The sequence below is a fragment of the Pseudopipra pipra genome, chromosome 2 (assembly GCF_036250125.1).
Source record: "Pseudopipra pipra isolate bDixPip1 chromosome 2, bDixPip1.hap1, whole genome shotgun sequence".
Taxonomy (NCBI): domain Eukaryota; kingdom Metazoa; phylum Chordata; class Aves; order Passeriformes; family Pipridae; genus Pseudopipra; species Pseudopipra pipra.
This window is the reverse complement of record NC_087550.1, coordinates 91,905,524-91,929,351: the sequence shown is the minus strand read 5'-3', so window position 1 is coordinate 91,929,351 and position 23,828 is coordinate 91,905,524. Positions and strand designations below refer to the sequence as shown.

General features: G+C 39.8%; 1 long non-coding RNA gene across 1 annotated transcript; it reads left to right on the top strand.

Moving 5' to 3' along the window:
* The first annotated feature begins 5,588 nt into the window (after positions 1–5,588).
* On the top strand, positions 5,589–7,650 carry LOC135407081 (uncharacterized). Its single transcript, XR_010426689.1, has 2 exons — positions 5,589–5,733; positions 7,266–7,650. It is a non-coding gene; the product is annotated as an uncharacterized LOC135407081 (long non-coding RNA).
* The last annotated feature ends 16,178 nt before the right edge of the window (positions 7,651–23,828 follow it).

Below are 23,828 nucleotides of genomic sequence, written 5' to 3'. Positions count from 1 at the left end.
CATTGGCAGTAGATTGGAAAATATGCAAGACTAATGAACCCTCCCTACTTCTCTTGGCCTAGCATTTAATCCTTCCTAAAGTGAAAAACATTTACTACGTATGCAATACCACACACACAAGAGGCTTCAGGTTCAAAAGAGATGTTTCAGTTTTGTTTCTTAGCAACATACATCCAGTGACAGTGAAACACTATACAAACTGTAATATGTTTATGTTGTTTTAATCTATAATGCAGTACCTTGCCCGTGCCAAGGAAGTATGCTGCTACAGGATCTTTACAATGTCACTTATAATTAGACATACGTGTTTTTGTTTCTCCATCCTAGATTACCTGCTGCAGAAAATATTTCTGAAGACACTATGTTGTACTCATGAATAATAAATAAAGAGGTAAGTTCTGCTCTAATGAGGGCACACTTGTCAGGATTATAGAGTGGTCTGTTACATAGGGAGAGATCTTTTCATGTTTTGTTTGTAGGCAGTATTTGAACACCTTATGAGGACTTGATTTCTAGAATGAGTATTGGTCAGCCTCCAATCCAGGGCTAAAAGGATTTGTGCAGAACTTATTTCTTGGAAGAACAGAAGGCATGGCTTTATTTTTTCTTATCCCCTCTCCAATGGCTGATTTGATGTGACCAAAACCAGTTTTGTGGTTTCTTGACTTTAATGTCACATCAAGGAAGAGAAGGAATTAGCCAAGGCACATGGCGAAATATGTCCTACAGAGGAGCTTTCAAAATTGCGCTCACTATAGGAGCTATAGGTCTTCCCTTCTGTCATTTAGCATAATTGCTTCCCTGGTGCCTGCAAAGAGGAATAGGAAAAATGGTATTTAGCTTCTTCCTGTGCTTTTTATCCTTCTCCTGTATATATTTATCTTTAAAATTCAGACTCATCTCCAGAAAAGCTGAAGTACTTGCATTCTGTAAGTGCTGGGTAATAACAGTTCCAGCACATCAACACTGCATTTTCAATACGGAGACATTGAAAAGGTGGAAAAGACAAAATTCAGTATATAAAGAAGTGCTATCAGGTTATTTTTTGCACTATGTGAGATTAAAAAAAAAATGGTATTCTGTCTTCCATCATCTTGGAAATACCTGGCTCAAGAAATGCTGCAATGTTTCCAGTTCACACCAGGGTTCACTTTCCTAGGGAACCTTGTGCCCCAATCCTCTTCATGCCGATCTTACTCAACATGCTCCTGTGTTAGGCACTTCTACAGACTAACTCATATTTTCTAGCAGCATGGATTGAAAAAATCGGTCTGAAATATTGAGAGAAAATTGGTTTGAGGGGAGGCCTGTAAGTATCTAGCACCAGAGATATAACTTATGAATTATTTAACATTGAAGGTAGCTAAGGAAAACAATACCACACAGAAACACCAGGTGGAACTAGGAGGAGAGGAAAGAAAGAAAGAAAGAAAAGAATCCTCTTTTATAGTTTGCCAAGTTTTCTGAAGAAACACTTTTTCCAAATGTAGTCTAGGTACAAAATTACTTCTTTACTTATAATTTACTAATTATCAGCTTCTCTGGATGCATACAAAATTTAACAGGCTGATTGGCTCTTTTAAGCAAAGCAGTCTACTCAGAATTAATGTATACTCAGCCTAATATGATAACCCAGCTTGACACCTCCCTTTGCAGTCAGAATTTGGTGGCAAAGACACAAGCCATCCTCATATTGTGCTCTAATTACCTGCATTGGTTTTGGGGTTTTTTTTAGAAATTCTGAACACTTAATGGTTCCTCCCTGAGGTCAACTGCAAATTGTGGTCACTTCCTGCTTTTATAAATGAAGTTATAAAAGTCTACACACTCTGTCAAAATAGCAGAGGAAATTAATCACATGGTGAAATGGCACAGTGTCTCTCAATGAAAGAAGGAGGGGTTTTTCCCTAGTAGAGACCAGTGCAATGCAATTCCCTGTGGATTAATAGCTACCCCCCAATATGCACTTAAACCCTGAATAGGAATTCACCCTCAGTGGTAGTGAGATGCTGCCTACACATTTTGCAGAGGACAAGGAGCCAAAGACAATCTTGAAGTTATGTTTTGGTGCAGCCTCCACTTCTCACCTCACGGAGAGCTGCCAGAGGAGGAGGTACTTTGTTGTGGCAGCTCCAGATCACCTCTGGCCTCAGTAAATAGGAGGGGTGCACATCTGTCTCTGTATAGAGAAAACATATTAGGAGCTATTTCAGATCTTTATTTTCAGATATCTTTAGCTTTTGCTTCTACAGGAAACACAACTGCAGATCTTGAGATTTGTAGGATTCAGCAAAACAGACAACAAAATCTTCCACTGCTGTTTGTGTGTCCTATGTGCATTTTTATAACTTTAAATTAGTTTTGATACCCATTTAGATATCATTGTTAAGCTTCACATGATTCCCCAAGTTGAAATATTACAATTTTTTTCCATCCACAATCTGGGATGCATTTGAAGGTTTTTCAGTTTTCTTTGTCAGTGCGTTATGCTCCCAAAGGCACTCATAGCAAAACCTTAAAAATCCTGTTTCTTTTTAATCAGAAATATTTAGTGGAGAAATTATGTAAAAAATGCATTGCCTGTAAAACAGTAATTAATCAAATATCAGTGCCCAGCATTCAGGGTGATTTTCTTATGGGTGACATTTACATGGAGGCATCAATGTATTCTGGATAGAGAAGAGTGATCATTCATACAGGGTTTTCTGTATGACTACCCCTTTGCAAATCAGCATGCACTCTTCATACACTTCTCTGGGATTTACCTTCCTCATGAACATTACAATCAAAGCACTTATTTGCTAGATCACTTATGGGAAAGAAACATAAAAAGGTCTTGAATATAACCAAAGCACATTTTCTTTCATTTGCAGAAATGTTCCCTATGTACCCAGTTTCTATTCACACACACACAGAAAAAAATTATTTCTGCTCTGTTAATTTTCCTCTCTTTATTTCACAACTGAGAAACCAAATTATAATAGCCTATAACAGGAAGGGCAGTTCATACTGTCTTGCCCCTTCTGTAATAATTCACCCTTGTGCAAAAATCATTAATGGGGCCCAGCAGAGCAGCATTTATACCTCATTTGCAGAGCATAAATTATATAGTCCAGGGTATTGCACATTAGGTTTTTCACCCCATAATTTAAAACTGAACATAATCAATAAAACTACAGACTCTACAATGTTGCCTTTCCAGACCACATTTGCATGATGACAGTGCTACTGTGCATTGTAAAAATCTGCACACAGAAGAAATACTGGTGCAAATAACTTTAATTTTTTTTCTCCAGGCAAAACATATCATAAACTGTTTTGTCAAAAAAATTTGTCTGGGAACTCACCTATGCTGGGTTAATGCAGGTCATACTAGCTGTTTTTATAACAAAACACTAGTTTGCAATAGCCATGTAAGTAATAGCAATTAATAAATACTAACAAAAAATTATACACTTTAGTGTATAGTGTAAAAGTCAGGTTGCTATTTAGGAGCAATACTATCACATACTTTTTTTAAGAAGTCACACAACAAAAAGGTGGAAAGGCAATGTAATGTGATGTCCATGACAGTGGGACCAAGACTGATTTAATGACTTCATGCTGCCTGTTTATGCAGATCAGCCAAGCCCTGTAATATTAATACTATGGGCCAAACTACTATAAATATTTCTGACAAAATGAACTGGGAAAAGAGATAAAGCTTTACTGCTTCCTGCTTTTACTTTTACTTCAATATGCTAAGAAATGTTAATAATATGCCAAAATGCAGAGCTTGAAATACAAAGGTGTCCCCTCTGCTCTCTGTAAGAGACAGGAGACTGAGTTTTCCGTCAAAGACTGGGACTTCAAGATGCAGTGCTCAGATATGTGTTTATTAAGATGTTGATGATCTCCAGGCATGTGAGAGAACATGCAAAGGGGCTTGAATGGAGCTTTGAGCAACCTGATCTAGTGGAAGGTATCCTTGCCCCTGGCATGGGTGTTGGAACTAGGTGGTCTTTAAGGTCCCTTTCAACCCAAACAATTTTGCAGTTCTGTGATTCTATGAACTACAGTAGCTAAAAGAGATCTCAGGAGCTGCTGGCAGAAACCTTTAGAAGCACAGATGAAAAGGATTTCAAGCGTGCAGTTATTCCAGTCTTGTTTATGCTCACATAGCTATCAGTGTACGTCTGAAATGCTGACTGGGTAAAACCAGCGAGGCATTTTTCCCATAGCAGGCACCCGAACATGAACCCTTAGCTGTGGAGAAGTGTTGAATAACAGCATGGACTGTTATTGATGACGCTGCCATCAAAATGTCCATCACACAGCTGGATAAACACATCATGTGGTGGGTGAGCAATTGGCTCACAGGTTGAGCACAGAGGGTAATAGTGAATGGAGTAACATCAGACTGGTGACCAGTCACTAGTGGGGTAACACAGGGCTCCATCTTGGGTTCTGTGCTCTTCAACATCTTCATAAAGGACTTGGATGCAGGAATAGAAGGGATACTAAGCAAGTTTGTAGATGACATAAAACTGGGAGGAGCTGTTGACTCCCTCAAGGGCAGGAAGGCCCTGCAGAGAGACTTGGACAAATTAGAGGACTGGGCAATCACCAATCATATGAAGTCCAACAACGGAAAGTGCCAGATTCTGCACCTGGGATGGGGCAACCCCGGATATACAGACAGACTGGGGGATGAGATGCTGGAAAGCAGTGCCATGGAAAGAGACCTGGGGGTCCTGGTCGATGGCAAGTTGAATATGAGTCAGCAGTGCCCTGGCCGCCAGGAGGGCCAACCCTGTCCTGGGGGGCATCAGGCAAAGCATCGCCAGCCAGTTGAGGGAGGGGATTGTCCTGCTCTGCTCTGCACTGGTGCAGCCTCACCTTGAATATTGTGGCTGTTTTGGGCATGACAATATAAGATTATTAGAGAGTGTCCAAATGAGGTCAACGAAGATGGTGAAGGGCCTTGAGGGGAAGCAGTATGAGGAATGGCTGAGGTCACTTGGTCTGTTCAACCTGGAGGAGACTGAGAAGAGACCACCCTGCAGTCTACAACTTCCTTGTGAGGGGAAGATGAGGGGCAAGCACTGATCTCTTCTCTGTGGTGACCAGTGACAGGACCCAAGGGAATGGCCTGAAGTTGTGTCAGGGGAGCTTTAGGTTAGAGATTAGAAAGAAATTCTTCACCCAGAGTGTAGTTGGAAACTGAAAAAGGCTCCTTAAGGAAGTGGTCACAGCACCAAGCCTGCCAGAGTTCAAAATGTTTTTGGACAATACTCTCAGGCACATGGTGTCACTCTTGGGGATGGTCCTGTGCAGGGCCAGGAGTTGGACTTGATGATCCTTGTGGGTCCCTTCCAACTCAGCATATTCTTTGGTTCTGTGATTATTTGACTCCTCAAAGCTAAATTTACCACCATTTTTAAATGGCAGACAAAAGGAGAGGAACATCTAACAGGGAGGAAAAGAGCAGAGCACAGTCCAGATGGAGAAGAACACAGCTTTCAACCTAGCTCTTTCCACAGCCCAAACAAAACAGGCAAAAGCATGGTGATGTCATAGGTGTCTTACGTTCACCTGCGTTTCAGGGTCTGGTTGCTCTCAGGAAGGGGAAATGAATGCATTTGTCAACATACCACAGAGCTGTATATAGGCAGGGTTATATCCCTGCTGGCAATCTCCCATATGGGAGATTCCTAAGCTCCCAGGAAGGCTAAAAGTTTCCTTTAAGAACAGGTTAGATAAATATAGGCCAGGAATGACATAAGTACAGGTCATCCTGCCTCAGGCAGACTGATGGACTGGATCACCTCCCAGGGCCTAGTCTGGTCTTGTTTTCTGTATTTTCTGTGTTAATACCCAGCTAAATAATGAAGTAGTAGAATTTGGAAAGTTTATAATATTCACAGGTCTGTGGAGAGTACAAGGAAACTAGATGGCAGTTTTCAAAGGAATATTTCCTAGAGAAATACTAAGGAAATAAGAGTGGGTTTGCACTAATAGAAATAGAGGCAAATAGAAAGAAGAGGACAATGTTCTGCCATTGCACTGCATTTAAGAGACCTGTTCATCATGCAAGTGGACAGGATGGTCTGCTCTAGATGAGAGGAGCTCATTTGTGGTCAGACTGGAGAATAACCCACTGCATAACAGGCAACATGCAACTATTAGATGAAAACAAAGAGTTTTGCAAAGAAGTCACCACAGCTCTGCATCTTAGGGCTAGACCCACACATGCATACTGCAAAAGCAGTGGGAGAAACTGGAAGATGTAAAATTATCCTTGGGTTGCCAGTCACCAGAAGGTTGTTCTAAATGGCCCCTTCTCAATTTCCCAACCTGCAAGAGTGATTTGTAAAGAGAAATTGAGCCTGCCAGGATGGATATATCACAATATAAGTAGTGTCAGAGCCAGAGTCAAGAGAGTCTGAGCAGGGCTGCACTTGGGGACAAACTAGGTGGGATGGGTAGCTCCTGAGGCAGCTGGGCACCTCCAGGGATGCTCAGAGTATGTCTGGGTACTGCAAGGGGCTCACAGGGACATCCCATAGCTGACTGGCACCTTCATAGCTGAAAGTGGTTTGAGGGACATCTGTAATGAACTGTAATTTCTATCATTCTCCAAAGTTAGGTAACTACAAAAGATCTTAGCAAATTTCTAGCTGCATTATATTGTTACTTCAGATTCATTGATATGTTTTGTCCTGTTGCATAAAATACAATTGTGCTTTGATGGGGAAACAAGGCTTCTGTTAAGGAAGAGAGAAATGAAGTAATTGCAGTTGATAGAGACAGAATCTTTTCCACTTTCAAAAAGTGTGGAGGGAAAGCCACTTCATAACACTGGAAATGCTACTGGCTTTGGGCATCATTTTGTCAGGAGAGATAAATTCCAGAAGTATGGGGCTGCTGAAAATAGCGAGGCTGAAGACAGGCATTTTCCCTCTCATAGCAAACCAGCAACACTGAGTCAGAGTGACATTTTTTAAAGACTTGGACAAAATTCATGGAAATTGCTCAGCTACAAAATTGTTAATGCCCTGAGCGCTTGGGAGATGGACATAGATTGTGTCTCAAGATCAGCTTCCTTACAATGTCAGCAAAACAGTGTTTATGTCAGCAGTCTCTGCTTTCTAAGGTAGCTGAAGACCACCATACTAAGAAGTTTGTGAAAAAGCAAGTCCAGCACCCTGCATCAACATTAGTTCTTGATCTACAGTCCTGACTCCAAGGGTGTTTTCATCTATTCTTCTCTGGCATTTGTACAGGTGGCAGCAGAGGAGATCAGGGCTGGATGGAATCTGCAGGATCACTGAATCCAGTGCCCATTGACTGCAACATAGACTTCAATCAAAGGGCCATTTTTCATGCCAGGAAAAGACCAATTGTGATACTTTTAATGCAGCAGAGGAAAAATTAGGAGAAATTCAGAACATTTCCAATTCTTGCAGTCACGGGATGCTTCAAAGTACATCGTGGTCTGTGTTGTGAATGAGGGACATACTCTGATCCTCCCTGCCAAACCATCCAGCAGGATGACACCTTTCTGACCACAGATCACAAGCTGCCATAATGATCAGTATGTGAACTGGACAGACTATGTCTGCTTTAATAAGTAACAAACTCAATAAACACAGATTTTGTAGAACAAAACCACTGATGCTGGGGACCTGCCATTGACACAACAAAATTTAAGGGTGATAACTGCTAGTCTGATCCCCAGGTCCACACTGGGGCATGTTAGGTGTGCAGCTGAGACACATCTGGTTTAATCTCCTTCAGGGAATCCCCTTCACACACCTGGTGGCTTTGCTGTGACACAACCTACACTGCAGTGAGTGGGGACCACCAGGACCATCACTTCAAACCTACGTTCCTGGTTTGGGTTAAAATTCTGATGTAGATTCACCTGCTAATGTCTCACCTGAGAGCATTACACCATCAAGGGCATGTCTGTGCCCTCTCTCCCACCACCTCAGAGAAAAATGTGTGTAGGAAACAGCTGGTGATGAATTAGTAATTTAGATTATAGAAAGGAGTTGTTCCTCTTTGTGCCTTACATGTGGACACCCAGAAGGGAACAATATTAGGTGAAATGATGATGCAGAGAAGCAGCAAAATAGCATCAGCTCCTCTCGCAGGTATCAGAATATCCCAGACCTGTCTCCAGTAATTCTCCCTTTCTTTTTGCAGCTTTTGCTGTGAGAAGTGGCTAGGAGGGACGTGGAGCTCTTTGATGACGAACAAATCTGAAAGCTCAGAGTAGTTCAAAAAAGCTCTCAATGCTCGTAATAGCTGAGCCTTGACAAGCCCCTCTCCTTTCAGACTCAGAGGATTCCATCAGATGCCAAACTTCAGGAAAATGAGCTTGTGCAGGTCTCCTTCATTTTATTTTGAGAGAAGAGAAATAGGCCACACATCTTTCAGAGATGTGCTTACTTTCTGTCACTTACTGAGTCTGCAGCTTTGTGAAGGGAACAAGCTTTCGAATGAGGTAACCCACACTCAACCTTCATGGGCTGGAGCCTGTAAACGGCAAAGCCCTCTCCATCCCTGGCTTTTAGACAAAAAAAAAAAGAAATTCCTATCGTTGATATGATACAAACAATAGAAAATAATTAACTGTTTCACCTCTTCTTAAGTAGGAGACAGTGCCTAGGTATTCCTTATGTATAAAAATATATCCTCCAGTAGGATTAAACAGCATCTAGAAGTGCAGACACAAAGTACACCACTGGTGAAAAGAGTCACTGAGTTTGCATGAGAGACCTGTGTTTGCCAGGAGACTTCAGACTAACACATGTTCAGGGAACTAATATCTAAGAAAAAAAGGACACCAATTTTTGCCGCAGAACTCAAAAGGAAAATAGAGGTACAGGTTTTAGTGCTGTTCTTACATCCAGTACTAGAAGCCTTGATTTATCCACTTATTTAATCAGCACCCATTTATCACCACAACTGACTGAAATGATCCTAATGATAAATGGCTTGTTACACAAAAAGAAATTGAGAGGGAATTAGTGGCATTAAGAATTTTTCACAATTTAAATTATAATAAGTCTTCTTTCCTTTAAAGTTATTTCTTTCAGTAATCCATTCTGACTTTAGTATCTCCTGAAATAGAATTAGTGACATTAATACATTTTTTACTATTCAAATTATGGCCCACCCTTTTCCATAGCTGGGTATTGCATTTAGTAAAGGAGCCTAAATTAACATCCATAGAAGGAGTTTATTAATTTAACACAAAATATTCTCATGGTTGGATGAGGTAATTAAAAAGCTTAATTATTTAAAGTTTTGATAAGGTTAAAAAATTCTTAATGAAAGGTATGCTTTTTATGAGAATCAGGAAATTTCTGTACTTTTCAGTTCAAAAGCCTGCCACACTCCTTTTCATATGTACTTTCTATTCTAAAAACCCTAGAGTTCATCAAGAAAAGAAGAATCACAACATCATCTGAAGAATGTAGAATTTGTACATCTATTTTCCTATTTTATCATTCACAGGCTCATACACAGGAAATTAATAAATACATTGACCTCTTTAAAAAAAACTAATGGTTTCAGAAGACTTGAATATACTAGATTTATGGGAGGCAATGAAGATTTATTGAAGAGAACTAATTTTACACCTTGTTATCCACAATGAATGCCTTTCCAATTAATGTTATAAGATTAGAAATTACAAGGTAAAAAAAATCTAATTGCAGAAGGAACGGACTTTTGAGTGGCAGTCCTCATGTATGGTTGCTGCTGTGCAGGCAGAGCTCTCCGAAGAGAGGGCCAGATTCAGCAAAATCTTACTGATGCTACCCTTAGCAATTTGTATCACTATCTATGTCTCCATATCTGATATGTAATGCTAGCTTTACAGGAAATGTAATGAGATTTGTAATGTACTTCATCTGCCTTTTAATAACACTATTCTAGGGAGAAAAACATTATGATGGGCAAAATCATTACTATGTGTTGTTTACATAGACTAGACCTGAAAGGCAGTAATCTAGGTAATACAGCTATTTATTAAAGAAAAAAAAAGAACAAAACAAAACCACACAAAACCCCCAAGAAACAAGAACAACAATACAAAAACCCTAACCCCCACCAAAAATGTTAACCTGGAGAAAATGCACTTTCAGGGCCAAATCCTGGAGATTTTTTTCCTCATCCACAGACTCTGCTGAAGTCAAGATATTAATTATTTATAGAAATGGGTTGTTAGGTAGTATTTTAATCAGGCATCACAAAAACAACTTAAAGAATAAGCTTAAAGAATAAGCTTAAAGAATAAGCTGTTAAAGATAATTACTTTTATTACTATTAAAGAATAAGCCTTGTTTTTTTCCACAGTCATCTCTTTCATTAAAAGTAAACAAATGAAAGTGAACCCATTTCCCTCTCAAAATACATACTGAGAAAGGATCATGAGCAAGTACCAAGCTTGTGGTATGGACCCAAATCCTGCACTCCAGCATGGCAGTCCATGTGTGCAACCAGTGAACTTTGCAATAGCAAATATTCCCTCCTTGGGGCCATAGAAATTTTTAGTTTGGCTACCAAGCTGTTTTGCATCTTATTACTGAAGGATATAACACAATAGTGTTGCCTTCTCTCAGCATTCCTGTTTTCTTTATTTCATTTGGTTAATGAGAGGTGACCTGAATTATGAGTGTGAGAGCTAGACCAAAATTCAGCTTTCCCATCACCCAGGGCATTGGATTTGGCAGAGCAGTTTCAGCCCATCTCCACACCTATGGAACCAGTTTTCACAAAAAGTAATCCATGAAATTGGAAAAACACATTACTCTGCCATATTATTATGGTGTGTTATGATTAAAGAAAACAGCTGAAAGACCATGGAAACATCCTAAAGAATGGGGGAAGAAGTTGCATCTGAGCACCAGCCACACTTCACTTTCCCATATCACCTTTTCTGCACGAAAGTGTCTTGACAACAGCAGAGGATGTATAGCTCATGTTGTGCTGAAGAGGGGGGCTGTTTTCACCCTGGCACACAGGGCAACTTCTCATGTGATAGGGTTCAGAGGAATGACACAGCATCCACAGTGTGTATCCACATCCTTTTCCCCTGGAGCAGTTCCTAACCCTAAAACCACTTAGATTAGGGTTTTGGACAGCTGGTCCAACTAAAAAGCTTGTCCTTTAGCCTGCCCCACATTTCTGCCCGTTCTGCAGGCTCTGTGATGATGTGGAAGGGCAAAGAGCTACTAGAAGTCATCTAGTATGGGTGCCACAGAACTTGTCACTGTTTAACATAACACAATACACATACCAACATTGTAGTCCTATGTCTTTGTAATAATACAAGCCTTTAGGCCACATGAACACATTATTCTCTAAATCTTAATTTCTAAACCTACTAAATTTTCAGGTCTACATCCTAACAAAATGCATACCTGAATTGCACAAAATGCATATTTTATACCTCCAGAATCCTTAGCAGGATATTGACAGACCAATTAAAACCAAACCAACCAAGCCATATTACTGAAACACATTATCTGACACATTAACTTCTCTTGATTTGTCCTGGATAAAAGGCCAAGAAAATGAAAATAGATTATAGGGCTATAATTGCTGCCTTATATGTAACGCAACAGTAAAATGAACTCATTTAGAAATAGTCCATTTAATTTGATTTCTAGTTTGAAGATTGATTATCCACCCTTCATCAATGATTTATTTATTTTAAGTTCTTTATCAGCCATTTTAGCACCAGAGGCAACGCCAGCTCTCCTGTGGGCAAACTTCAGTGTAAGACTCACTGAAGTATTTATGGAATGAGGTATTTACTTAGTTTCTGGAATATGTAAAAATGTGCTTTTCACAGTGGAAAACCAGCAGTTACTCCAAGTGTGTGATTTCATCAAATGCACTGAACATTTACTTTAGCCATACAGATTGGCATAGTGTATGTGTTTATAGTTACAATATACTTACAGATATCACCAGCTGTTCAGGATGAGAATGAAGTGAAAATATTTTTAAAATAAAATTATTTTAATGATAATGACACACTGTGTGCATTTTTTGGCCTGTATTTTCTGCGTTTGCTATAAACTTGCCTTGCCCTTTCTGGTTTTCTTTGTCAGCTGCTGTTTCCAACTCTGGTCTAGACATAGCTGTGCTTTGCTCAGCTACAAAAATAGCTTGTCTTCTCAGAAACGGGATCTTTTACTTCAAAGACAGAGGTGACAAAGACTTTTGTGTTTTGCATTTTAGCAACAAAAAAGGGAAGAGGAGGACTGAGGAAAAGTAGTCTACAGAGGATCAGAAATGCCCAAGAGTGCAAAGATAGAATTGTTTTAAATAGAGAAATTCTTTTCTGCCCTCAGCATTTTCATTGTGGTTCTGTATCATGTAGAAAATTTACATGAAGTGACAGATTTTAGTATTATTTTTCATGACAGTTCCAGAAAGAAGGAAAAATCAGAGAGGCAGCAAGAGGAGGACTCTTTAGTTTCACTTCAGCATCATTGCGAATTAATTCAACCAGATCCAGTTTTAAAGGTTTCATTACACAGTTCTGCCACTCTCCATTTGAGAGGAGAGATAAGGGAGTTGACTAACTTGTGGCCAGACAGTTACTGAGCATGTATGGGAATTCATGGGACCATTGGACATTGATTTGACATGGATAGGTACAAAACAGACCGTGGAACAACTGCATCAGGACACAACAGGGCAAATCAAGGCCCAATAACCCACCATATTAAGAAATGGTCTCCTTATGCTTTACTCTATCTAGATCTGTTGTGTTTGACACCAGAATTAAATGGTTTCTAGTGGAGGCACTTGAAAGTAAATAGTGTGCGCTCTGCCGGAAAATGCCACAGCCCTGGCAGTGGCACTATCCTTTGGGGAGGATTTCATGCAGAGGGAAGGAGGGAGAGCTTGTGCCTTCAAAAGATTTCACTGCATAGGAGACTGATAATGAGTAAGACTGGTAACACATTTGCTCCATATCCTACCGAGGCAATTTCTTCCTATCAGGAAAAGTCATTTTATAAATACATTTCAATGTGGAGAGGCTAGGAGAAATCCAGCATAGGTGGGAACACAATAGAAGATGGAGTCTCCAGAGAAAGAGATCTAACTTGTGCCAGCAGGAGAAATGCTGTGTATTCAGTGTGTGTATTCTCACTCACTGTTTTTGAAGGCCATTATTAGCTTGGAGAAAGTAGTTTGGCTGCATCTTTTGGAGTGAACTCTGGTCAACTGGGTTCTTGAAGATGGCTTCCTCTTGATTTCTTTGTGTCTGTACTCATTTACAAAATACATGAACAAGTACCCTGGGATGAAAAGAGAGGAAGCTACAGCAATCATATGCAAAACGCCACCAGGTTCAAACATCACTATGACCTTTCTCGAAGTCAGTAGAGATGTGCAAAAACTGAAGATGTATTAACAGGCCATCCCAAAACCTTTGATATATTCCAAGTGCACTAGGTATGTCTAAAGTTGATTCATAGAGTTGCACCTGGGCTGAGGTATGCCAGGAAAGACTTGCCCTCACTGTGGAAGTCAGATCTGTCTTCTCACTAGCCCACCCCACTCAGCTGGGCATTGCACATGGAGGATGACAGTCTGTGTCTACTCGCTGGAATGAGGTACAAAAGGCACAGTGGAGTCCAGCTAGGGATGGGCAATTGGATACTATAGTGCAGTGTTGGGGCTTGAATGCTGAGATTAAGAGTGTGCTAGTGCCAGTCTCTTGCCTGCCATATGGTCTCTGATGGGAAAATGTTAGCATAAGCAAAGGGCTCTAGGCCAAGGAAGACTCATAACACTTGTCCCTAGTCTCCCCACCTTCATAATTAAAAGGGGAAATGAAAAAAAGATTTAGATTTTATTGAAAGAAAAGGTACTAGGGAGCAGATTCGATTTTTGAGTCATTACAGAAATTCCCTAAAATTCAATTACAGTGATGTAGATCTGACATAGGGTGTACTATTACAATACCCCCGAGAAGGTCAATAAAGTGTATTGTAAGGTCTCCACAAGATATCATCAGGACTATAATATAGATATGTCTCATTGTTTCACATGTTTGGCACCTGCTCTAACTTAATTTTCATAGGTACTATCATATAATTATCAAAAATGTTTAAGTTTTATGCCCCTAGATCTTGCAGCTTAAGTCTACAGGGAAAGAGTTCAAACATATTCTATAAAGGTGGAATTAGAATTAGATGTAATTAGGGTCTGAGGAGTGAATAAATAAATCACACCAAGCAAAAAAGGGCAACATATCTACCGACAGACCAGAACATTTACAGATGAAGTTAATGTCATATGATGAAAAGACCAATTCAAAGTACTGCAAATTTTCAGATATTTCACAGAACCTTGACTTTTAACCACTTAGAAGTAAAACATCTGCATTCCTTTAGATACAAAATCTAATTGACATTTTCATCTTCACAAATACAGATGGGTCACAGTGACTTAATGTGTGTATGTGTGGGCCAGATTTTGCCTCCAGCACTCACTGTGGAATTGTAAGTCTATAAAATCTTTGCATATTTAAATTTACCATAAGTTCACAAGAAAAAAATGAGATTGATTGTGGGTTTATTTTGTCTAATCATAGGTGCTTACCGCCATTTGACATGCCATCAATATCTGGGGCATCTGACTGGGGCTGGTTGTTATGATACAAGACTTGTGAGAGGTCTGCTCCTTCATGCAATAGCAGCTGAAGGCAGGGGGTCATGGCAGCATCTGAAATGACTCTAGACTCATTATGTGTCAGTAATTTTTTTCTCCTGAGGAGTTATTGAACTTCACGGTTTAATCCAGTGCCTGTCAAAGGACCCAGGTGTTTTGGTCGCTGGGATAGATCCCAAGAGAGTTTTAATCATCAGCCCATGTGGATCAGGGACTTAATGCAGGACTGTCTATTTATCAGTCTATACCTTTGTGTGGTAAAGGGAATAAATTAAGAATTGCTGATTGTGGTAACCTCACATTGAAAAAAATGTGGTGGGAATAGTGGTCAAAAGATGATAAGAACAGGTAGGAATTTGCAGAGGCTCAAAAGACTGACCCATCAGTGACCAGGGAGAAAAGGGGATGATGCTAGCTTTCCTTTCTGCCTATTCGAAGATAGGAGCCTAGCTGATGTCAATTAATATTAACTAAGGAAAATACATTGTGTTTGGAAATTTTCTTTGAGTCATGTCTTAAATGTCTACTACTTTCCAGGCAGGAGAAGTCTCCTCACCACTCCAGGTGGCTATACCTGTGTGTCAAAGTCCTACTACACAGAAGCTGATCTACTGCCAGAGTGTAGGCTCTGCCATCCCACTTTTGACTGCCTGGCACAGCCCTGGGGTGTTGGAACACTTTCACAGCTACTCAGCCTGACCCAGGCCCTTGGTAGCCCTGACTGGTCTTGCTTTTACCAAACTGATTTTCTTGGAAAGTCCTCTGATGGTTCATGAATTTCCTTGGAGCAGCTGTGTCTGCTGCATTTGTGATGTGAGGCAAGGGGAAGATGTTTAGAGCTTCTGGAGGGAAATTCAGGGAGCCTGATGGAAAGTGCAGCTTTTGTAATGAAGAGTAGATTTCTCTGTAGATTTAACAGAAGTACAGCTGGTCCTATTTGGATGAGGAATTTCTGAGAAAAATTACTAATTAATCATTGCTAGTTATATCCAGACTGTTCACATTTCAGCTTGTTGTACTACAGTATTACTCTGATAAAGTAGAGATGTTAAGGGCAGTTCAAACTGCTCACAATATAAACTAGAACTTCTAGGTTTTTTTTATATCTTATAACACTTTTGCATCTGATAATACATGGATAAAACCTACACAGCAAAACCCATTCTGCTGTGAACTCTTTATTGATGCTGGGCCAGCATTACAGTTCCCAGTGCCACTTCAGTTCTCCCTCTTTTGGCACTGTCTGCAGTCATTATGTGAATGATTTATTTCATTGCACCGTTCAGCAGAGCCCTCTGCACTGCTTCCCAAGCCCATGCACCCCCTCAGTCTCCCACCCACTCTCACTCTAGTTAGTACCTGCATCTACTGTCTTGCCCCATGTCCCCTCCACTAAAATCTAATTCAGTTTCCATCTTGCTTCACAGCTTCCATTACCAGTCTTGCTATCCATCTCCTAGTTGCAGTTTTTCTCTCCCTTTTTGGACTCCAATGTTTCCTAACCAGGTTTTTCTCCTAATGAGCTTTACATGCCCACCCCTTGCCCACTCCAAATTCAAATCATCCTTTTTCTAGGCTTCCCAAGGACTGGCAAGGTTGTTGAATCTGCTGAGCATGGTCTTCCAGTGCTGGAACACTACTGTTCTTATTACCTACCTGGAGAATGGGATTTGAAGTATGGTGCCCAGGAGAGGTTTAAAGAAAGAGAGTAGAAAAATGTGCAGGAAGACCAAAAAGCCCAAGAGCAAAGAAATTCCTAAGATTTTTAGAAAAGGAGCAGACTGGGAGTGATTTGTAACTGTATTCAAAAGAGGAACAATCTTCCTAGTATTCCTAGAGTGGTTGTTCATCAAGAATCTCAAAATATGCCAGTCATTAACTAAGCCTAACAGTGCTGCTGGAAGGAAAGCATAGGCTCCATCAAGCCAGCAGATCACAAGCTGCAGAGGTAGATGCAGAAGCCAGAGTTCTCATTTCACAGGGTAATCTGAAGGACTAGCTCAGAAATATTATGGTACAATATTTAGTATTTTTATTCATGTGAAAGGAGCATAGAAAATTGTCTGCGGTGTTTACCTGGGTATTCTTTTGCATGCTCTCTTAGTGCAAACATAATGTATAGATATGTTTAAATTAAATGATGTATTTGTGCATGCAAATCATGTTTCTTACACGTAGGCAGATGTCTCCTCAGATGTTGTATGTGCAATTTAAGAAGCAGCTTTGAACATTTGGCCCTGTATTTGCCCGAAGGAAACAAATTCAGTACACTAAGATTACATTCTTCTGTACCCAACCTTAGCAGTTCAGCGAGCATGTTGGGTCACTGACTCTGCTAAGCATTTAAATTAACTTTTCTTAACAATTACAGTAATTAAGTCTCTCCTAAATTACAAATTAAGATCATCTGGATGCGTTATAGAAGCAAAAGTGGTATTAGCAGGGGTGAGGGAAAAAAGTTTATAAAGTCTTCAATTATTTGTAATTTTACAGACAAGTTTGTGTTTTTGCAGACCAGGCCATGCTGTTGTTGTGGGTGTGTAGGGTGAGGTGTCTTGGCAGCACATCCCGGCCAGTCTCTCTGTTCCTGCTGCTCTCTCCCTGCACTTTATGTAGTCTCTTCATCTGTCTTAAGGTCTTCGTCAGGTGTGCCAAAGTGCTCATGTGAGTTTGCCATGGCTTAAGCGTCTTGTATCCATAAAATTTATTGATGCCCTCTGCCTCCCTGTGTCTCTGAGCACTTGGTTGGCTGATTGGCAACTTACTTGCTCTGGATGTAAGTCATGATGTGGATCAGGATATAAAACACTAAGATAATGGGGGGAATTGGGCTTAAATGCAAGTTTGAGCCTCAAGTGAATATGGCAGTATAGGTAGAGCCATTAGGAACGCAAATAGTCCAGATATCTTGTGAACTTCTAGGTAGACCTGCATAACACTTGGCCAGCAAACAATTCATTTGACCTGTTGATCTTTGTGGTTAACAGAGTAAAACATCCGGGTAGTATGTCAACGGGAAGGCGAAGGACACAGGAAAGAAAGAAAGGAGTGTATTGCATCCAGAGAAATTAATTCAGATCATTAACAGAAAAATATTGCTTTCTAATTTTAAGGGATACATTTCACACCCTGCACAAACTGTAGAAATAAAACATCCAAAGGAGACCCTTGGAACAGTTTAATCAGTATTTACATGGTGAGAAGTCAGTATGAAGGTAAATCAGCCAGTGTGGATGCTGAAGTGAGTGCCACAAGTGAGATCCATCAGTCCAGCCTATGTCACTGTGCACCAGGTATGACCTCACAACCCTCATTCTGTCTTCACAAGTTTAACATTTTGTGAATATATTTGCAAAGTCAATTCAATCGGACTGCCTCCCATATCTTTCTCTACAGTCACAGGATCTTAAGACATCTGTGCAGGCTGCCACCTCAGAGATGTTTTCCACTGTTGTTGAACAGTAGTTACTCCAACAGTAGCTTATTGACTTCATGGATACTATTTGTATGCTCACTGATGTTACTGAGGAGTCTTGCCCAGAGCAATCAATACCACAGGTCAAAGAACACATAGAAAAATGCATGAGTTTAAAACAAAATCTTTGGCTGTTGCCAACACCCTGATCCAGTTTTCTCCATCTCCACCCATTAGTTTAAAAGAAAAAGAATTAAAAATATGAAACCACTATTTAGTTTAAAAGAAAAAATTAAGAAGATGAAAGCTTTTAACCAGCGAGCAGTGAAAATGCTTGGTGGTGGTCTTAGTGTAGAGCCCCCAGTTTAATTCAGGCCCTACATACCAGGGGAGTACTTTGAATACTGTGTTGTTAGCTGTGCTGGAAAGGCAAACACACATGCCTCTTACACACCTACATATACCCTCTATTCTGAAGATATTTACCTAGGAATTAGCATTTTAAAATAATCCTGAAAAAGCTTTGGATTTCTTTTGGGAGAGGATCCCAAGCAGTTCAGTTGATATATTGCAGGAATTAAAGTAGGGAAGATGTGTTCTGGCCTAAGAGAACTGATGAATTGCTTCAGGACAAGCAGAACTGCTTCCTACCTCTAAGCAAGCACATGGCCTTACAGTTCACCTTTAAGATGGAAACAAGAAGGATATCTGGAGAATAGCGTGCCAGTGGGTAGTAAACGATGCAGATGGTGGTGTCACTCATTCCTCCTGACTACCTGCTAACCTTGAATCACCTGCACTTGTACAGAAGTATTATTGCAAGGCTGGGTTTGGTCTATTTACCCAGCTGACAGCTTGAATTTATTATGTATTTTGAAGGTTAGTAATATACCACAGTCATACATTGCAGGTGATACAATACCGTATTAAAATATTAATCAAATCTGCAAACCATCTGCATTAGTGAAGGCAAGTAATCTGCCAAGGAAGAAGTTAGAATGGAAATTCATTGCAATGTGTTTGAAAAATGTACTAGGGGCATTATTTGAAAAGCATTCTGAATGCTTCCTCTTAATACAAGTGTCCAAGTTTAAAGATGTATTACATATATTAAGAGTAATAAAAGTGCAATTGACTCTTAGAGGTGTGAATTTAAACTCTCCTGCCACTCTGGAGAAAAGAGCATGGACACTGGTTGCATAGTGAATGGAATAGGTTATTCAATTAGACCTTGAAATTTGTTTTGGTCAGACTTGTGACCTAAGCCTTTTTGATCTTTTTTCCACCACTTAAGTGACAAATTGTGACATCACTCTGGTTAGTTCTACCTATAATTTTATGATGCAAATTTCAATTAGATTTTGGGTTGAACCAATGGCTCAAATCACCATCAATTTAGAAGTCTCATTTTAAAAGATGCTTATAAACTCAATACCATTCAAGCTCTGTTTATACTTTTTATTACATTGAAGTCAGGTGATGATCATGTATTTTATATCAAAACACCCTATGACAATCAAAATATAACAAATGCTTAAAACACTGCTCTAGTTACCCTTTCTAAGTGATTCCTCCAAGTCAGAATACTCCAATATTTACATACAACAGAGCAAAACAGACTCCAAGCTGAAAGCCTGCTGTTCTATGCCAAAAGCAAAGCATTTACAGGCTCAGGACACGCTTGAAACATCTACAAATAATTCGCACAAGTTATTTCACTTTTTAGATGACTAAATGGCCTTAGCATCCTGTAGCTATTTGAAGAGGATAACTGCTAACTAAAGAATTCACTTACATATCTCCCCATGACTGCAACAGTGAAATATATGCTTTAGTATGCTGGTGACTACTGCACTTGCAAGGTGACAGAGCTTGCTGTGGTCAAGCTTCAGATAAGTTCTAAGGGATGCAGCCTGATCCATAAAAAGTGGTTTGTGTGCAAACTGAGTATAAAAAGTCACCAGGCAAGTATGGCAGAGCTGTAGGCTAACTTTGCCTGACTGCCAAGGGTTACACAGGGGTTACACATCATAAGACAGAATTAGACATATGAATCAGAATTTAAGGACTTACTCAAATTACTTTACAAGTATAAAGTACAATATTCTGTTTGATTATATGCTGATGTACTATGCTTTTTACTAGACTTTGCCTACTCTGCTGCAATATCTAAACAAAAGTAAGACAAAGAGATGCAGAAGAAGGAATGTTTGAGCATTTCAGGCAGCTGAATGCTGCTCTGGAAACTCAGGGGCTCCCCACCTTATTATCCTGCTTCCCAAGAGATGCACAATAGGCCTGACAGAGTGATAAGCTCTTTTGTTGGCTGCCACTGAAGTCTCTGCAAGCTCCTCCAGAATATATCAAGTGCTGTGTATTGTGAAGCAACCTGAAAAATCAGTTCCGAGGCATTTGAAATCAGACATCTGAAATTATTGGGCATATTTGATCATCACTTCTCCTATGTCTTCTTCCCTTTTCTATTTAGTCAGGTTAACACCACCTGTTTTAGAGAGAAGTTGAAGGATATAATCAATATTGCCTGTAAAGCTCTGAAATACTGTTTTACAAGAAACACCCATAATACCTTGGCAACTTTGATAAGAAAGCCCTGTGTAGCAGGGCTTGTCTTTGTGTCATTAATAATGTTCATGCTTGCACTTTGCATAAGCAAGAAAAGAAGGACTCTTGTAAGGGCTACCTGTTCAATATACATCGACTTGGGTAGGTACATGTCCACTGTCTGGGGACTGAAGCTGCGGAGGTGACCACCAGTGTGGGCATATCATGGATTATGGCTCTGCCACACTAATTCAGGTCTCGTACTGTGTCCTCTCTTCCCTTTACAGTCATACATGTGCGTATGTAGGTGTCCAGCCATGGATGTACATATGGACACAAGTAGCTTGCAAATGTTAATCTCAGATCTCAAGAGTCCAACACTTAGGTCCACACAGGACCATCCCCAAGTGTCACATCATGTGCCCGAGAGTATATCCTAGGGGCTCCTCTGAAGTTCAGGGTGATAAAGAAACTGTCTGACTGCCATCTTCTGTGCAAAATGATTTCAGCAGAGAAGATCTGAAATTAAATAAGATAGGCAAGAACCTTGAAGATGGAAGAAATCTTTTATAGTACTGCAAAAGTTTCGAATAACAAATGACAAATCCAGAAGCATCAGAGATTAATGTTCTTTAATACCCATAGTTCTCTCTCCTCCCCAAGTAATAATACCTCACAAAATGAGACAAAGGTTTAGAAATAAAAATAGAGTAAGAAAAAGAAACCAACAGTTTGACAAATGTCTTATCTGGAGAATATATATCAAAGAAGAAAACAAAGTGAAACTATATGGAAAAACTTTGATAAAGTAAATAATTTCACAACAGTAAGTACGGAAATGTTAATGCATAGAGCAGGTCAGCATATATGCAAAAGTGAGAAATTACAATGCAAAGCAATACATGCGAACAAAGATGCTGCAGAGAATGAAGTTCCAAATCCAGACTGAAATATAATGTAACACCATAAATATCCACTGATCCCTGGTTTAAAATATTGTATCCAAAGTCTAGATCAAGAGTTTGAGTTACTGACTGTCCTAGCATCCAGTCTTTTTATTAAATCAATAGCAGGACTCCCAAAGACATCTGTAATACATGGAGAGGCCTCTTAAGAGTACTTTTGATACAACAGTGTATCTCCAGTGTCCTATACTCAACTTGTTCTTGGCACTTCATTTTAACTCTTTCCTAGCTTTCTAGCTTCCCTTGGCTTTTCAGATATTTGAGGAAGGTTTGTTCTTTGGTCCATCTTCCTGTGTTCTCCAAAGCCTGCCTGAGTTTTTGAAAGACTGGGAAGAAAATATCATATAACAAATAAGGTGTTCCCTCTCAGCAGATAGGGAGAGGGTGGTTTCATTTAGTTTTGTTTTAAGTTCTTCTGCAATAGTTGTCATGAGATCTTCATTTTAGGAAGGAAGTAATGATTAATACATTTTTTAATTACAGGTGTCCTAGAAGACACAGAAATATGTTGTTAATTATTTCAAATATATATTGCAAACACAAGAGCATGGTTACTGTAGGTGTTTGAGCTAAGCTAATTGCTTTGTAATTTTCAGATGCTTGCTGCCCTCCTTGTGAAAGACATAATTCTGAAAATCAAAAATATATTTAAATGGGCTAGCCTGGGACAGTCTATCTAATGATTTGGAAGAAGTTCTCCAATTGCTAAATAGGGTTTTGTGACTTGGTAATCAGCTTCAGTTCTCAGGTATTTGTGAGACTGGAGACTTGTAAGCAGGCTAGAGTCAGCTGGAGAAGTGAGTCAGGAAAATTTGAGGAATTACTGAGAGATACCGTATGAAACAAATCAAACCTTTCTGGCTGTTGAAAACCTTTATTGGACTAGTCTTTACACAAGCCAGCACCCATATGTGCTTTCTCTGGCCTAATAAAAAGTGCAGCAGCTGAAAGGAGTGCTGTAGTTCTTAGAAGAGAACCGGTGAAGGGCAACCACATGGAGGTATAAAGTGTTGAGGGACAAGGGCTGAGGGTAGTGGTAGGTGTTGCAACAAACCTGACTGAGAGGATTGGGTGGGTTATGATGGAAGAAAGAGGGTTAGAAGCCATGGATGAGCACACTCATGCAGTCATCAGTTTAACATCAGTGAATGGGTGGGATGCTAATGGAAGATGGAAGCCCTTTGCAGTTGTGTGCTTGTAATTTTGTATTTTGGGAAACAAATGTAAACTCTGGGAAAGGGGCCCTTTATCAAGCATACCCCCAGAAGTGCTGCCTTTTCATTTCTAGGAGATTCTGCTGAATTATTTCACTTTTCCTTCTTACAGTACTTTTCTCTCTTAGACCTCAGTTTTGTAACAAAATGAACATTACTACTTCTAAGAGACAATAGAGGTCTTTAGACAGCTCAACTTTAGGTATAAACCAGATGATTTTTCACTACAAAAGAAGAAAGGTCCAAAGACCTTGTTTTGTCTGTGTTGTAGTGATACCAGCCATGATCCTTTCTTCTCTGCAAGCAAGAAGGAAGCAACTTGCTGTGTAGCCCAGGGTCAGCTTTTGACAACTGGAACCATTGATTTGAATATGCTTCTTATTAAAATGAAAAAATGTCCAGTTATATTTTAATGTTGATTCATAACATTGAGTCTGGTACGTGAGAAAGAACCAAAGCACGCCTTTGCCCAGTGGGATGGGGAGGGTCAGGTCAGCTGTGGAGTTACAAGTACAGCATACACCAGAATACAGATTTTATGAATCCTGTGTCCCTACAAGGCTGAAGGGCCTCCTCTGAGAAACATTTTCCACTGATCAAGCATTGTCAGGTTTTCATACTACATATTGGATGCTCACAAAGGAGTTGTAGTGTTGATATGTTTTTCCTTTATGGTCTCTTGAGTTAACTGCTCTAGCTGCACTCAAGCCATTTGCAGGTGTGCTGGATTTTTTGCATTTCATTCAGTGATAAATAATGCTATCCGAGTAGATTATTTCACATTTTCCGATTTCAAGGAACAGTGCCTTTGCAGAAATACTAGCAATCCCCTCCAGCAGAGTTAGCTGATAACCAGAATTTGCAGCCTTTAGAAAGTACAACAGTATAAGAATATTTCAGTTTTGCTTGGGAAGAAAAGAAGTTCAGAAAGGTAGCCATGGTATTTTCAACTTGAAAAAATCTAAGTTATTCCTTTAGAAT